Source organism: Uranotaenia lowii, chromosome 2, assembly GCF_029784155.1.
Source record: "Uranotaenia lowii strain MFRU-FL chromosome 2, ASM2978415v1, whole genome shotgun sequence".
NCBI classification, from domain to species: Eukaryota; Metazoa; Arthropoda; class Insecta; order Diptera; family Culicidae; genus Uranotaenia; species Uranotaenia lowii.
This window is the reverse complement of record NC_073692.1, coordinates 81,972,822-81,989,236: the sequence shown is the minus strand read 5'-3', so window position 1 is coordinate 81,989,236 and position 16,415 is coordinate 81,972,822. Positions and strand designations below refer to the sequence as shown.

The following is a 16,415-nucleotide window of genomic DNA, read 5'->3' as shown; positions in this document are numbered from 1 at the left end:
GTCAAAATAAACGCGTGAGTTTAAACAGAATTTTGCAATGCAAGTGAGGAAGCAGGATGTATATCTGGAGTTTTTTATTTTGTTTTTTCTTGAATATTATTTTAAAGACTTTCAGCAATCTGACAGTTGATAGAGTTTTTTCATGTCAATTTTATGTTCTCCCTACATATCAAATCTTGTTTTGCATTGCATAAACAGTAAATATTTGGAAATAATTGTGATATTTTCTTAACGAATTTTCGCGATTTTCTTCCATCTAGTTTTTAATATCTGCCTAAAATTCATACGTTAGTTCTAACAAAATAGATAGTATTCACACAGCAGTTATTTTGAAATCGGAAAAAAAGTTGCAATTAGACACAACTCAACTTAGTGAAAAGACATTGTTCAGCATCGCCAACAGAAAAATTAGCTCCGCTTGTTAAATTGCTAACTCAGTCATAGTTAGCGATCGCTAGTTAAAACCGCTAATATGCTGAAAAATTTATCGCTTAAACTTAACGCCCTAATCACTAACCGCTAGTTGTAGACCAAAAATCATACACCGTTAAATTATTCATATTTTTGTTGATATCATATTTTCTGGACTTACATTACAAATACAACACCGCTCAATACAATATTGTTGATTAAAACATCTAACAACAATACAAAAATATCAATTACTTATAGTAGATATGAGTTATTAGTTGGTTCAAATACTTTACGCAGTCCAATTTTTTTTGTGTTCAATGCCAAATCTTCAACCAGTTTTTTCCCTTTTCAAAGTCGCGTTGTGAAAGTGTTTAAATCTTATTATAGGAACATTGCCAAACGCAAATCTTCTCTTTTGAACTGGTATCCTCTTTGCTTAAATCGAAGGCTAAATAAACTGTTTCATGACAAGTAATTTGAGAAGATTTTGGGTCATTTTCGAATTTCTCAAACCATATGGTTCAAAATGCTTTCTTTTGGTTCAAAATTCAACCATGCTGTTTGAGTTTGATTGAACTGCCTTCAATTCCTATCAACAGGTTAAACTAGGTTAACTGATGAGATACTAAAAAGATCTTCGAAAAAGTTGTTCAGCAGAAAATTTTCTTTAGAAAATTTACAAATTGGCATAAAAACAAACACAAAAACACACGAACACATATTCCATACAAACATAACAGTTGAAGTTTGATCTAGCAAACATTACTTGAAAATTATTCAAAACAAAAGCCAAACGTAGCTTTTGGTATCTCAGGATTTGAGAAATTAGAAAATGATCCCAAATAGACTATGTATAATGACCAGCTTATTAATGTCAATTTTATCAATGGACATTTTATATTTTTTAAATATAAACTGAACTGCTAAATCTTCAAAAAAAAAAACTGTATTTAGTAAATATCTCAATCGTTTAAAGAATGTTCAACATAGTTTAATACTGTTTTGCTTTTATTAGATTCTACTTCTATGAGTGTTGCGGAGAGAAGTACTTTAAGAGATAAATAGTTAATCTGCAAAAATTAAGTAAACGAATGCCTTTATCCGTACAATGTTTTACAATATTCCAATTAAAAAAAACTTGAAGTCAAACCCACAAACCCTTTATCATTAAGAAAAGATAAAAAGAAACACGTTCATTTGGTTGAAAAGGGCTGTTTTTTAGACTTTCTGTGTTATGAAATTAAAACAAAGTTTTTTGCGATTTTTATATTAAAAATTCCCAATTTCTAAAAAGAATGGAAAAGACGGATTGGCTTAGGAAGTGCAGATTTTCAAGACTGCTGCTGCTGTTTGTTTGTTTTGATTTGGCCATCCGGTGGTAAAAGACAAATTGGCTTAGGAAGTGCGGATTTTTTTTAAACTGATGTTGTTTATTTGTTTTGATTTGGACTTCCGGATTGGCTTAGAAAGCGGAAGCGAATATTTTCAATGCTGCTCCTGCTGCTGATTGTGTGTTTTGATTTTGCCTTTCGCTACAAAAAGAAGGATTGGCTTTAGGAAGGATTTAAAAACTGCTACTATTGATTGTTTGTTCCTCCGATTAATAAGACGGAGAGACTGAAAAAGCGAAATGTGTTTTGACTCCGGTAAAAATCGATCGTCATTTGAATAGTTTTGTCCAGAATGGAGGTAATGATATAAAGTATAAGATAGAGTGCCCCAAATGACTCGACTTTTGAAAAAGTTATGCGCTTCAGGCTAAAATTGTTTTGTTCGGGCGAAAATCAGTCTTCAGATGAAAGATTTGTCATAATTAAGGCTTTAAGAAGTCGGATGAAGGAAACTGAAGTTGTTTATGAAAAACTGGTTTCATGTTTCTCTCGAAAAAAAAAAATATCTCAAAATCCCATACAAACTTCAGGCTCGTTGAGCGACTCTTTTCCGTGACCTGATCTGGCCCAAATTTGGTGCTAGTGTTAGGATCAATTTAAGCCTGCATCGCATTATATTGCATAAGTTTGAAATTTCCCAAACAAATTTGGGGCAGTCTTGGGAACACATTAATAATGTTTCGATTCGTCAAATCCTATATTAAGTCTTATAAACCACTTCATTTAGTACATTTATTCTCAGTTAAATCTGAATATTTCGGCGATTTTCGAATCTACATTGCCTCAGTGAATTGTATCTACCGCATTCACGTTAACTGGCGAAAACAATCCAGATACAAATTATTTGGCTCATTGAACCCCGAATAGCAGCATTTTTTTAGCAGTTTTGCCAATTCCCTTGCATCCATCCAAATACGATACATCAGGTGTAGGTAGATTCATTTCAAATAGTCGACATCATCGGCATAAAGCCCCCTCGGAACATGTTTTTCCCGAACGATAAATACATCCATCTTGAGCGAAGCCAATCAGTTGATTCGGTATTCACACACCTGATGCCTCCAGAACCTTTTTCCGAATTCTGTTGAATGGTGGTTTGGGTTGCTTTTGCAAATAACGTAAACAAATTCAATTTTATGTTATTTCTAATAATTGAAATTATTCCTCAAATTTCAAAAAAAAATCGAAAGCCATTTAAAGTCAATACAAAAATTGAAATGTTCATTTTACCGTCATCCTTGGACTCACCCTATTCCAGCATTTTCCCTGCAGCCGGGTCATGTGAATCGTGTGAAAGTCAAAAAGCGAACATTTGCAACGCCAAATTATTTCCAGATTAAACTACGTCCACGTCTACCTTTCTGAAGGGGGGAAATCCTTCGAAAGGGCAACTGAAAACCGCCAGCAGCCATCACTCCGGATGGCTCCTCGGTCATCAAACGTGGAATCCACCGAAAGGGTAACATCTGATGTCCCGGTCCCTTTTTTGGGGGGTTTCGATGGATCCATCCCATGGCAAATTGTACCCAGTATAGAAAGGATGAAAATATGTAGTTCGGTTCTGATATAGGGCCAGTTGATTCGGCCTGGCTGGATGATGTGAGGACTTAGGGAGGATCAACGGTCTCTCTCGTCGCCGACGACAGCTTACACACAAAGGCTAATTCCTTGTATCAAAATACCTACCAAAGGTAGGGAGGGATATTATGTGGCAACCAGCCTTTGAAAAGCGTGTTGATGGAATAATCCTTGTTTCGGCGAAAAGCGTAACGAAACATTAAGGAAATGGAAGCCTTTAAGAGAATTCAGCGGTTGATGAACAAATCCTTCAGAGAACACTGAAGCTTCTTATGTCATTTGTAAGGAGATTTTCTTTTTTAAAGAAATATGTTTTTTTCTAAATTATTGTTTTTTTTTTGGGTGAAGTTTAGCTTAATAAGTGAAACGACAGACAAAAGGAGAGTTTCAAATTATCAAGAGTGACTTTCTACACGGATAAGCTTCACTGGTTTATTCATAGAATTGACGTTTAAAAACAAAGGAGGAGTGGTGATAGTAATTTATGATTTATTTTTTTATTGCTTACATAATTAATTGAAACAAAAATCCAACAATCACTGACACGTTATAAAGGACATTTTTGTGTTAAAAATCAATCAAATGGAAAAGTAGAATTAAAAACTGAAATCCGTTCAAAACTATTCTCATTCAAGATTGCAGATATAATTCAACCAGAAGTCCAAGAGGTTCATAAATTGAAAAGAAGATTTGATTTTAAGATGCACTTCAGCTGAAAATCTCAAATGTGATTGGCATTCTCATTTAATGCAGGAATAATAGAGGAAGAAAATATGCTTCTGAATGTGTCATCATAATAATTGGATCATGATGCAGTGGTTGAACATCGATTGGGTTGATAGCCTCTGATTGAATGTTCTCTTTCGTGAATATTTTCTTTTGTGTATAAACGGGATTGTGGAAATAAAATATTTATTGAGGTTCATTGTCAAAATTGTCAAAATTGTCAAAATTGTCAAAATTGTCAAAATTGTCAAAATTGTCAAAATTGTCAAAATTGTCAAAATTGTCAAAATTGTCAAAATTGTCAAAATTGTCAAAATTGTCAAAATTGTCAAAATTGTCAAAATTGTCAAAATTGTCAAAATTGTCAAAATTGTCAAAATTGTCAAAATTGTCAAAATTGTCAAAATTGTCAAAATTGTCAAAATTGTCAAAATTGTCAAAATTGTCCAAATTGTCCAAATTGTCAAAATTGTCAAAATTTTCAAAATTGTCCAAATTTATTTCTAAAATGAAAAAATTGCAATATTGGCAAATTAGTTCAAATTTTCAAAACAAAATTTTTTACGGTCGCCATGAAAAGTCGAAGTTTACATCCTCTGATGCATTTATTTTCACTACGTTTTTAATATTGCTTTATTGATGCATTGCTCAGTATTGAGTTTTATAACATAATTTATGAGAGCTTCAAGTGAATCTTTTTCTAGTGATTGTGATAAACTTTTCTCTTGGGAGTAAAATCCACAGTCATATCGATGAAAGCTCCAAATTTGAAGCTGATGAACAAATGCGAGATGGATTTATATCAACATATTTCACACAAATCCTCCGGCTGCATCAAGGCTTAAAATTAATTACCGCACCAATGAAAATCGTCACCTCGTTCGTGATTAGTGCATTCGGTAGTCGGTAGTCGTGACATTTATCCTCTCATCCTGGATAGATGCAACAGTGTTGTAATTTATGAACAGAAGCGACTGGAAGTTTATCATCGTTAATTCACCACCATCACGTCCACCGCATTTGGTTTCATTCAGTTGGTTAATGGAGTCTGGTTTAATGGGTGATCGATAACGAAACCAATAATCGAAAAGGTTTCCATCAGTGAGTGGCACTTTTCATTTTGGTTTTTAATTTTACACTGTGGTTGATTGACTCCTGGAGCGGTAATTGAAATTACGCGTGATTTAAATGGAAAAGTACCAACGTCAATCTTCATTCTTGAATACAAAGTTATTTGAAATTTCCATATTTTTCCGTATGATTATTAATAATCGTTTAAAAAAAAGAAAAAAAAACAAACGTGTTTTCACTCTAAATAGTTCAATGTTTAAATTGATTAATATGATCTACATGTTTTTTTTCGTGAATCAATTAGATCTCCAGGGTTGATTTGACTATAATCAAAGTTTTTCATATGGTTCCGATACACGAATTTCATTATGACATGATCGATCAACAATCATCAGCAGTGCACGTTTGATTAATGATTCCACGTTCTCAAAGTTCAACCGCGAAGCCCCTGTGGCGATCTTGAGATCCCCCTTTCATTCAAAATGATCGGTCGAGGTTGCGTGTGAGTTCAAGTTTTTTTTTTGCTATTATTCCAGGTGTTTGATTTTTTGGAAGCGAGCAAAGCAAATATCAAATTCGAACTGACTTGACTTCGCTCAAACATTCCGCTCGAAAGATGACCAACTGACCTATCTTGATAGATGTGGAGAAAGAAAAAAAACACATTCAAGGGGTCAGCATCGATTCTTCACTAAAAGGGGGCGCATAAGTTTCGCGTGACGCCGTAATTGGCGAAGCATGTTCCGTATGGGTTTCAGCAGCATGGTTTTACCGGGAGGTTTATTTTATGGGCTTGGCTCTCATGGTTTTCCGAGTTGGTCCGGGACCGATGGTGATGGAATGGAGAGGTCTGGGTCATGTCGTTCAATTACGAACAACACATACACGCGTGACCGAGACCGATTTAGATCAAAATATTGATTGTTTGGTTATTTTCGATGAGGCTTTTCCCCCGATTTGGATACCAAATATGTGCGCTTTTGATCAGAGCTAATAGATGGTTTACTGACAGAAACGAGGCTTTATTATTTCAAGTGGCTTTTGGAAATTAAATACAATAACCGTACAATATTTTGATTGTTTGGCCAAGGCAACAATAATTGATTTGAACAATTAAACAGTAGAATGGAAAATGCATTTAAATTAAATATAGATAAAATTCAAAAACTTTAAAATTCAGTTTATTTTCAACAGAAAACGAGATTTTAAAATTCCATTCCATATTGCCTGAAAAAGAGTCTCTACTATTTTGACATTTTTGACATTTTTTACATTTTTGACATTTTTGTCATTTTTGACATTTTTGACATTTTTGACATTTTTGACATTTTTGACATGTTTTGACATTTTTGACATTTTTGACATTTTTGACATTTTTGACATTTTTGACATTTTTGACATTTTTGACATTTTTGACATTTTTGACATTTTTGACATTTTTGACATTTTTGACATTTTTGACATTTTTGACATTTTTGACATTTTTGACATTTTTGACATTTTTGACATTTTTGAAATTTATGACATTTATGACATTTTTGACATTTCTGACATTTTTGACATTTTTGACATTTTTGACATTTTCGACATTTTTGACATTTTTAATATTTTTGACATTTTTGACATTTTTGACATTTTTTACATTTTTGACATTTTTGACATTTTTGACATTTTTGACATTTTTGACATTTTTGACATTTTCAACATTTTTGACATTTTTGACATTTTTGACATTTTTGACATTTTTGACATTTTTGACATTTTTGACATTTTTGACATTTTTGACATTTTTGACATTTTTGACATTTTTGACATTTTTGACATTTTTGACATTTTTGACATTTTTGACATTTTTGACATTTTTGACAGTTTTGACATTTTTGACATTTTTGACATTTTTGACATTTTTGACATTTTTGACATTTTTGATATTTTTGACATTTTTGACATTTTTGACATTTTTGACATTTTTGACATTTTTGACATTTTTGACATTTTTGACATTTTTGACATTTTTGACATTTTTGACATTTTTGACATTTTTGACATTTTTGACATTTTTACATTTCTTACATTTTTGACATTTTTTTTACATTTTAGACATTTTTGACAATTTTGACATTTTTGACATTTTTGACATTTTTGACATTTTTGACATTTTTGACATTTTTGACATTTTTGATATTTTTGACATTTTTGACATTTTTGACATTTTTGACATTTTTGACATTTTTGACATTTTTGACATTTTTGACATTTTTGACATTTTTGACATTTTTGACATTTTTGACATTTTTTACATTTCTTACATTTTTGACATTTTTTTTACATTTTAGACATTTTTGACATTTTTGACATTTTTGACATTTTTGACATTTTTGACATTTTTGACATTTTTGACATTTTTGACATTTTTAACATTCTTGACATTTTTGACATTTTTGACATTTTTGACATTTTTGACATTTTTGACATTTTTGACATTTTTGACATTTTTGACATTTTTGACATTTTTGACATTTTTGACATTTTTGACATTTTTGACATTTTTGACATTTTTGACATTTTTGACATTTTTGACATTTTTGACATTTTTGACATTTTTGACATTTTTGACATTTTTGACATTTTTGACATTTTTGACATTTTTTACATTCCTTACATTTTTTTACATTTTAGACATTTTTGACAATTTGACACTTTTGACATTTTTGAAATTTTTGACATTTTCAACATTTTTGACATTTTTGACATTTTTGACATTTTTGACATTTTTGACATTTTTGACATTTTTGACATTTTTGACATTGTTGACATTTTTGACATTTTTGACATTTTTGACATTTTTGACATTTTTGACATTTTTGACATTTTTGACATTGTTGACATTTTTGACATTTTCGACAATTTTGACAACTTTGACATTTTTGACATTTTCGACATTTTTGACATATTTGACATTTTCGACAATTTTGACAACTTTGACATTTTTAACATTTTTGACATTTTGGAAATTTTTGAAATTGTTGAAATTTTAGACATTTTTGACATTTTAGTCATTTTGGACATTTTTGACATTTTTGACATTTTTGACATTTTTGACATTTTTGACATTTTTGACATTTTTGACATTTTTGGCATTTTTGACTTTTTGACATTTTGGACATTTTTGACATTTTTGACATTTTTGACATTTTTGACATTTTTGACATTTTTGACATTTTTGACATTTTCGACTTTACTGGCATTTAAGACATTATTGACATTTTTGACATTTTTGATATTTTTAACAATTTTGACAATTTAGCATTTTTGACATCTTTGACATTTTTGACATTTTTGACATTTTTTACATTTTTGGCATTTTTGACATTTTTGACATTTTTGACAGTTTTGACATTTTTGACATTTTTGACATTTTTGACATTTTTGACATTTTTCGCATTTTTGACATTTTTGACATTTTTGACATTTTTGACAGTTTTGACAATTTTGACAATTTGACATTTTTGACATTTTTGACACTTTTGACATTTTTGACATTTTTGACATTTTTGACATTTTTGACATTTTTGACATTTTTGACATTTTTGACATTTTTGACATTTTTGACATTTTTGACATTTTTGACATTTTTGACATTTTTGACATTTTTGACATTTTTGACATTTTTGACATTTTTGACATTTTTGACATTTTTGACATTTTTGACATTTTTGACATTTTTGACATTTTTGACATTTTTGACATTTTTGACATTTTTGACATTTTTGACATTTTTGACATTTTTGACATTTTTGACATTTTTGACATTTTTGAAGATTTTAAATATTTTAAATTTTTAAATTTTTTTTTAAATTTTTGAAATTTTTGAAATAAGTAAAATTTTTAAATTTTAAAAATTTTTGAATTTTTTTAAATTTTTAAAACTGTTGAATTTTTGGTTACTATTGATATTTTTTAAAATTTTTGTAGTTTTTGATGTTTTGAATTTATTTTTGAAATTTTTGAAATTTTTGACGTTTTGAATTTTTTTTTTTTGAATTTTTGACAGTTTTGAAAATTTTGGAATATATAACTTTCGCCTTATAGCAACATTTTTCGATCAAATTCTTTCTTCTTTTTTGATAAAAAAAATAATGTTTCAATAGTTTGCGGACATTGTGGACCAAATACGAGATATCTTGTTTTTTTGCTCGCCGCGAGTGTGCTTCATTGAGAAGCAAAATTCAAAAGCTATAGATTGATTTAAAAATCTTTATTCTATTGAATTAAAAACAAAATGTTAGGTAGCTCAAAGGTATAAAGTGTATAGAATTTTGCTGAGTAGTTTTTGAGGAATAGATTGCCGAGTTTTGGTGTTTTCCCACCGGTCCTTCATGTGTTAAGATGAATTTTTTGAACAATTCCTGAGTTTTGACCAAATTTGATCGGATTTTTGTTTAGAAATTTTGAGATGATTTTTTTCGGATTTAGACAAGTTTTTATAATAAAAATTCCAGGATTTGCCCGGCCCTCATAAGTAGCAACCTTATGCTAGTGGATTGCGACTTGTGCTTGACATTTGAATCATTTATAGACTTTTGTTACTTTAGAATCCTGATTTCATTCAACACTGATGAATTCAAAAAATTAAAACGCTCTTCCTCCAGAACTACTTAAAGATGAAAGACATAATTCGACATAAGATAAGAATTCATTCTTTTAAGAATAAACTAATTTGGCACATTAAGGCTTCCAAAGGTGGAGAAAAGTATGAAGAAAAAGTGTGTCAGTGGCTTCAGCGTCAATGTAAGAGTATATAATGAGATAGGTATTTTTAAACATTTTAATTGCAAGATAAAAGATGCTTCTGATCTAAATTGAGCTTTTAAGTAAATCTTATTGAAACTACTTTTTCCAAAATTTTTTGCGGTGATAAAACTTCTGATTTTAATAAAGGTTTCAGATAACTGTTTGAAGAAATCACCATCTGTAGACAAATTTTTAATCAAATTCTAATGTTTCATCACGCTGCAGCCTGCTTTATAAATTTTTGACGGTCGCCATGCTGTTTGAAACATTAGACCTCCAAATTTATTAATAGCTTCAAAATTTCAAGAGTTCACACTTACTTTTTTAAAAAAATTACTAAGCAACTACTTTTCCTTTAAAAAAAAGATTCAGGTTTTTCGTTTATGTCATCCACAGGTTATCTAATCAAATCGCTTTATTCCTTTCTTTTCAGATAATGGTGAGTTCTGATTCAACCCAAAACTAGAAACGCTCATTTCCATCGACTCATTTGATTAAATGGGATGAACATCAACGTAAGTACAATCTACTGTTTCTACTTATCGCCGCCGGCAGTCAGTTTTATTTTAACTTGGACCAGCACGACTTTTCACACCCATCACCTGCCCAGAGACAGAGGCGGTGCGACCCAAATTTGCCGCGGCGAAGATTCATCACCCGATAATTTGTGCCGCATTAATATTTAAACAGAAGCGCGGCAGAGGTTTTTCTTTAGATTGAAGCAGAAGAGGTGCAACCGAAAACTTCAATTAAATCAGGCATCAGGTCAGTAGTTGTAAATTCTTCAAATTGTGTTCATGTCACGGTACCAAAACGCTGGCGCCTGACTACTAAAGTTGCCACCGGGTCTAAAACCACTTAAAGATGGGAACTTCTTTTTTTTTTGTCATGGACTGTGGGAATTCCGTCACTATCGCTGATTTGAGAAGATAGATTAGAGCTTCGTTCCGTGGGATGATTCTTGTGTTTTTCCTGCCGTCTTAAGTCAGAATCTTTCGTGCTGAGGGACTGTGAAGAACACTTTGCAAGAAATTTGCAACCTTTTTGTTAACATTTATGCAAAATTCGAATGCAACTAGTTGCTAACCCTGATTCTAAACCCCGATTTGCTAGCGGCTTTCCGTTTAAAGTTGCAGATTTTCTTACTTTGTTCTACTTTCCTCGACGCCAATTTCCAGGCCATCTCGAAAGAAAAAGGGATGGAAAAAAGAAAACCAGGTCCCCCTGGATGGGTGTGAAAGATGTATGAAGACAAGCAGGTCGAGCCGTAAGTTTGAAGTAATAAATTAGCAATAAAAAGTTTGCCAGCTGCTAAGACAAATGGGCGGCCATCAATGGTTGGGCCAGGGCAGTAAAAATAAAAGTTGAAGTCAGTCAGTAAGTTTTCTATGTCTCTTGAAAAAAAGCTGCCCCGGTGGTCCGAGTGTATGTATGTAGGTCAGGGTCTTCTGGAGGGAAAAGCGAATGATAACGATTGGTTTTTTCGCTATCCAGATTTTATTGTCAATTGTAACTTCGGAAAGTTTTTCAAGAGGCGGACATTTAAGGAAAAAGTTGAAATTGAACAATTGCTTTGAGGGAAACATTTCTTATGTACGAGAAAAATAATAATTTCCTGGATGTTAAACAATTTCCTTCAGAAGTCCTTGGGATAAAAAAGTTAACTTGAAAACATTGGTTTTTATGATTTTATCAAAGCAATAGTTTTAGGGACAATTTTCATTGTTATCGTAATCTTAAAAAGTTCCAATATAATACCGTGTGCAAACATTCAGACATGAATGCCAATAAAATGTTTAAACACCCGAATTTCAAACAACTGTTTATTTTTGTCTTATAACTTTTGCTTATAACATAATAGTCGAACTTCTTTTCTCAGTTTACATTAGATTATTGACGTTGGGCTTTCCGGCAGTAGAGAGGCCAAAAGGAGCATGAAATCTCATAAGAAATCCTGAATTTTACAGTTTGTAGAAACTTTGTAGCATCACACTTTCAAATAACACTTTTCTATGGCAGACGATTTAAATTCATTTGTGTCAAATAAAATCACTCATACGTCGAGCTTCTTAAATTTTATTGTATTCAAACTTATTTTTTTATTGATGAAAAATGAGTAAGGTATCCAAAAGTTAAATAGCCTTTGGAGTCATTCTTTTAGAAATATCTTAAAAAAATGATTCACAAAAAATATAATGTTTTTTGACTATTTTATATACAACTGTAATGAAAATGAGCATTATATACTTTCGAAAAAGTGATCGTTGGATTTTTTTTACTTTAGAGAATGTGGAAGAAGTCAAAAAATTTAGAATACAATTTTAAAAATAAAGCCTCACCATGTGTTTCGAATAATTCAACCACTCAAATGAAGGAAACGAATATATTGAAAAAATAATTGGGTAAATTACAACTGTTGGAGTAAAACACGATGCGGCAACGTGAGGTCAAATAATCACTCAAAGGAACTAGAGCTACTAAAAATATTGGAAACTTTGAAATGTCAATTTTGATAATTTTGTAAATTTTGTCAATTTTGTCAATTTTGTCAATTTTGTCAATTTTGTCAATTTTGTCAATTTTCTCAATTTTGTCAATTTTGTCAATTTTGTCAATTTTGTCAATTTTGTCAATTTTGTCAATTTTGTCAATTTTGTCAATTTTGTCAATTTTGTCAATTTTGTCAATTTTGTCAATTTTGTCAATTTTGTCAATTTTGTCAATTTTGTCAATTTTGTCAATTTTGTCAATTTTGTCAATTTTGTCAATTTTGTCAATTTTGTCAATTTTGTTAATTTTGTCAATTTTGTCAATTTTGTCAATTTTGTCAATTTTGTCAATTTTGTCAATTTTGTCAATTTTGTCAATTTTGTAAATTTTGTCAATTTTGTCAATTTTGTCAATTTTGTCAATTTTGTCAATTTTGTCAATTTTGTCAATTTTGTAAATTTTGTCAATTTTGTCAATTTTGTCAATTTTGTCAATTTTGTCAATTTTGTCAATTTTGTCAATTTTGTCAATTTTGTCAATTTTGTCAATTTTGTCAATTTTATCATTTTTGTCAATTTTGTCAATTTTGTCAATTTTGTCAATTTTGTCAATTTTGTTAATTTTGATATTTTTGTCATTTTTTTCAATTTTGTCAATTTTGTCAATTTTGTCAATTTTGTCAATTTTGTCAATTTTGTCAATTTTGTCAATTTTGTCAATTTTGTCAATTTTGTCAATTTTGTCAGTTTTCTCAATTTTGTCAATTTTGTCAATTTTGTCAATTTTGTCAATTTTGTCAATTTTGTCAATTTTGTCAATTTTGTCAATTTTGTCAATTTTGTCAATTTTGTCAATTTTGTCAATTTTGTCAATTTTGTCAATTTTGTCAATTTTGTCAATTTTGTCAATTTTGTCAATTTTGTCAATTTTGTCAATTTTGTCAATTTTGTCAATTTTGTAAATTTTGTCAATTTTGTCAATTTTGTCAATTTTGTCAATTTTGTCAATTTTGTCAATTTTGTCAATTTTGTCAATTTTGTCAATTTTGTCAATTTTGTCAATTTTGTCAATTTTGTCAATTTTGTCAATTTTGTCAATTTTGTCAATTTTGTCAATTTTGTTAATTTTGTCAATTTTGTCAATTTTGTCAATTTTGTCAATTTTGTCAATTTTGTCAATTTTGTCAATTTTGTCAATTTTGTAAATTTTGTCAATTTTGTCAATTTTGTCAATTTTGTCAATTTTGTCAATTTTGTCAATTTTGTCAATTTTGTAAATTTTGTCAATTTTGTCAATTTTGTCAATTTTGTCAATTTTGTCAATTTTGTCAATTTTGTCAATTTTGTCAATTTTGTCAATTTTGTCAATTTTGTCAATTTTGTTAATTTTGTTAATTTTGTTAATTTTGTTAATTTTGTCAATTTTGTTAATTTTGTCAATTTTGTCAATTTTTCCAATTTTGTCAATTTTGTCAATTTTGTCAATTTTGTCAATTTTGTCAATTTTGTCAATTTTGTCAATTTTGTCAATTTTGTCAATTTTGTCAATTTTGTCAATTTTGTCAATTTTGTCAATTTTGTCAATTTTGTCAATTTTGTCAATTTTGTCAATTTTGTCAATTTTGTCAATTTTGTCAATTTTGTCAATTTTGTCAATTTTGTCAATTTTGTCAATTTTGTCAATTTTGTCAATTTTGTCAATTTTGTCAATTTTGTCAATTTTGTCAATTTTGTCAATTTTGTCAATTTTGTCAATTTTGTCAATTTTGTCAATTTTGTCAATTTTGTCAATTTTGTCAATTTTGTCAATTTTGTCAATTTTGTCAATTTTGTCAATTTTGTCAATTTTGTCAATTTTGTCAATTTTGTCAATTTTGTCAATTTTGTCAATTTTGTCAATTTTGTCAATTTTGTCGATTTTCCCAATTTTGTCAATTTTGTCAATTTTGTCAATTCTGTCAATTTTGTCAATTTTGTCAATTTTGTCAATTTTGTCAATTTTGTCAATTTTGTCAATTTTGTCAATTTTGTCAATTTTGTCAATTTTGTCAATTTTGTCAATTTTGTCAATTTTGTCAATTTTGTCAATTTTGTCAATTTTGTCAATTTTGTCAATTTTGTCAATTTTGTCAATTTTGTCAATTTTGTCAATTTGGTCAATTTTGTCAATTTTGTCAATTTTGTCAATTTTGATATTTTTGTCACTTTTTTTAAATTTTGTCAATTTTGTCAATTTTGTCAATTTTGTCAATTTTGTCAATTTTGTCAATTTTGTCAATTTTGTCAATTTTGTCAATTTTGTCAATTTTGTCAATTTTGTCAATTTTGTCAATTTTGTCAATTTTGTCAATTTTGTCAATTTTGTCAATTTTGTCAATTTTGTCAATTTTGTCAATTTTGTCAATTTTGTCAATTTTGTCAATTTTGTCAATTTTGTCAATTTTGTCAATTTTGTCAATTTTGTCAATTTTGTCAATTTTGTCAATTTTGTCAATTTTGTCAATTTTGTCAATTTTGTCAATTTTGTCAATTTTGTCAATTTTGTCAATTTTGTCAATTTTGTCAATTTTGTCAATTTTGTCAATTTTGTCAATTTTGTCAATTTTGTCAATTTTGTCAATTTTGTCAATTTTGTCAATTTTGTCAATTTTGTCAATTTTGTCAATTTTGTCAATTTTGTCAATTTTGTCAATTTTGTCAATTTTGTCAATTTTGTCAATTTTGTCAATTTTGTCAATTTTGTCAATTTTGTCAATTTTGTCAATTTTGTCAATTTTGTCAATTTTGTCAATTTTGTCAATTTTGTCAATTTTGTCAATTTTGTCAATTTTGTCAATTTTGTCAATTTTGTCAATTTTGTCAATTTTGTCAATTTTGTCAATTTTGTCAATTTTGTCAATTTTGTCAATTTTGTCAATTTTGTCAATTTTGTCAATTTTGTCAATTTTGTCAATTTTGTCGATTTTGTCAATTTTGTCAATTTTGTCAATTTTGTCAATTTTGTCAATTTTGTCAATTTTGTCAATTTTGTCAATTTTGTCAATTTTGTCAATTTTGTCAATTTTGTCAATTTTGTCAATTTTGTCAATTTTGTCAATTTTGTCAATTTTGTCAATTTTGTCAATTTTGTCAATTTTGTCAATTTTGTCAATTTTGTCAATTTTGTCAATTTTGTCAATTTTGTCAATTTTGTCAATTTTGTCAATTTTGTCAATTTTGTCAATTTTGTCAATTTTGTCAATTTTGTTAATTTTGACAATTTTGTCAATTTTGTCAATTTTGTCAATTTTGTCAATTTTGTCAATTTTGTCAATTTTGTCAATTTTGTCAATTTTGTCAATTTTGTCAATTTTGTCAATTTTGTTAATTTTGTCAATTTTGTCAATTTTGTCAATTTTGTCAATTTTGTCAATTTTGTCAATTTTGTCAATTTTGTCAATTTTGTCAATTTTGTCAATTTTGTCAATTTTGTCAATTTTGTCAATTTTGTCAATTTTGTCAATTTTGTCAATTTTGTCAATTTTGTCAATTTTGTCAATTTTGTCAATTTTGTCAATTTTGTCAATTTTGTCAATTTTGTCAATTTTGTCAATTTTGTCAATTTTGTCAATTTTGTCAATTTTGTCAATTTTGTCAATTTTGTCAATTTTGTCAATTTTGTCAATTTTGTCAATTTTGTCAATTTTGTCAATTTTGTCAATTTTGTCAATTTTGTCAATTTTGTCAATTTTGTCAATTTTGTCAATTTTGTCAATTTTGTCAATTTTGTCAATTTTGTCAATTTTGTCAATTTTTTCAATTTTGTCAATTTTGTCAATTTTGTCATTTTTGTAATTTTTGTCATTTTTGTAATTTTTGTCATTTTTGTCATTTTTGTCATTTTTGTCATTTTTGTCATTTTTGTCATTTTTGTCATTTTTGTCATTTTTGTCATTTTTGTCATTTTTGTCAT

At 28.9% G+C, this 16,415-nt stretch overlaps 1 long non-coding RNA gene across 1 annotated transcript in view; it reads left to right on the top strand.

Moving 5' to 3' along the window:
• The window catches only part of LOC129746257 (uncharacterized), a 79,872-nt gene extending 69,444 nt beyond the window's left edge, over positions 1 to 10,428 (top strand). The window contains exon 3 of the long non-coding RNA XR_008737277.1: positions 10,408 to 10,428. This is a non-coding gene — a long non-coding RNA (uncharacterized LOC129746257). The remainder of the gene's footprint in view (positions 1 to 10,407) is intronic.
• The last annotated feature ends 5,987 nt before the right edge of the window (positions 10,429 to 16,415 follow it).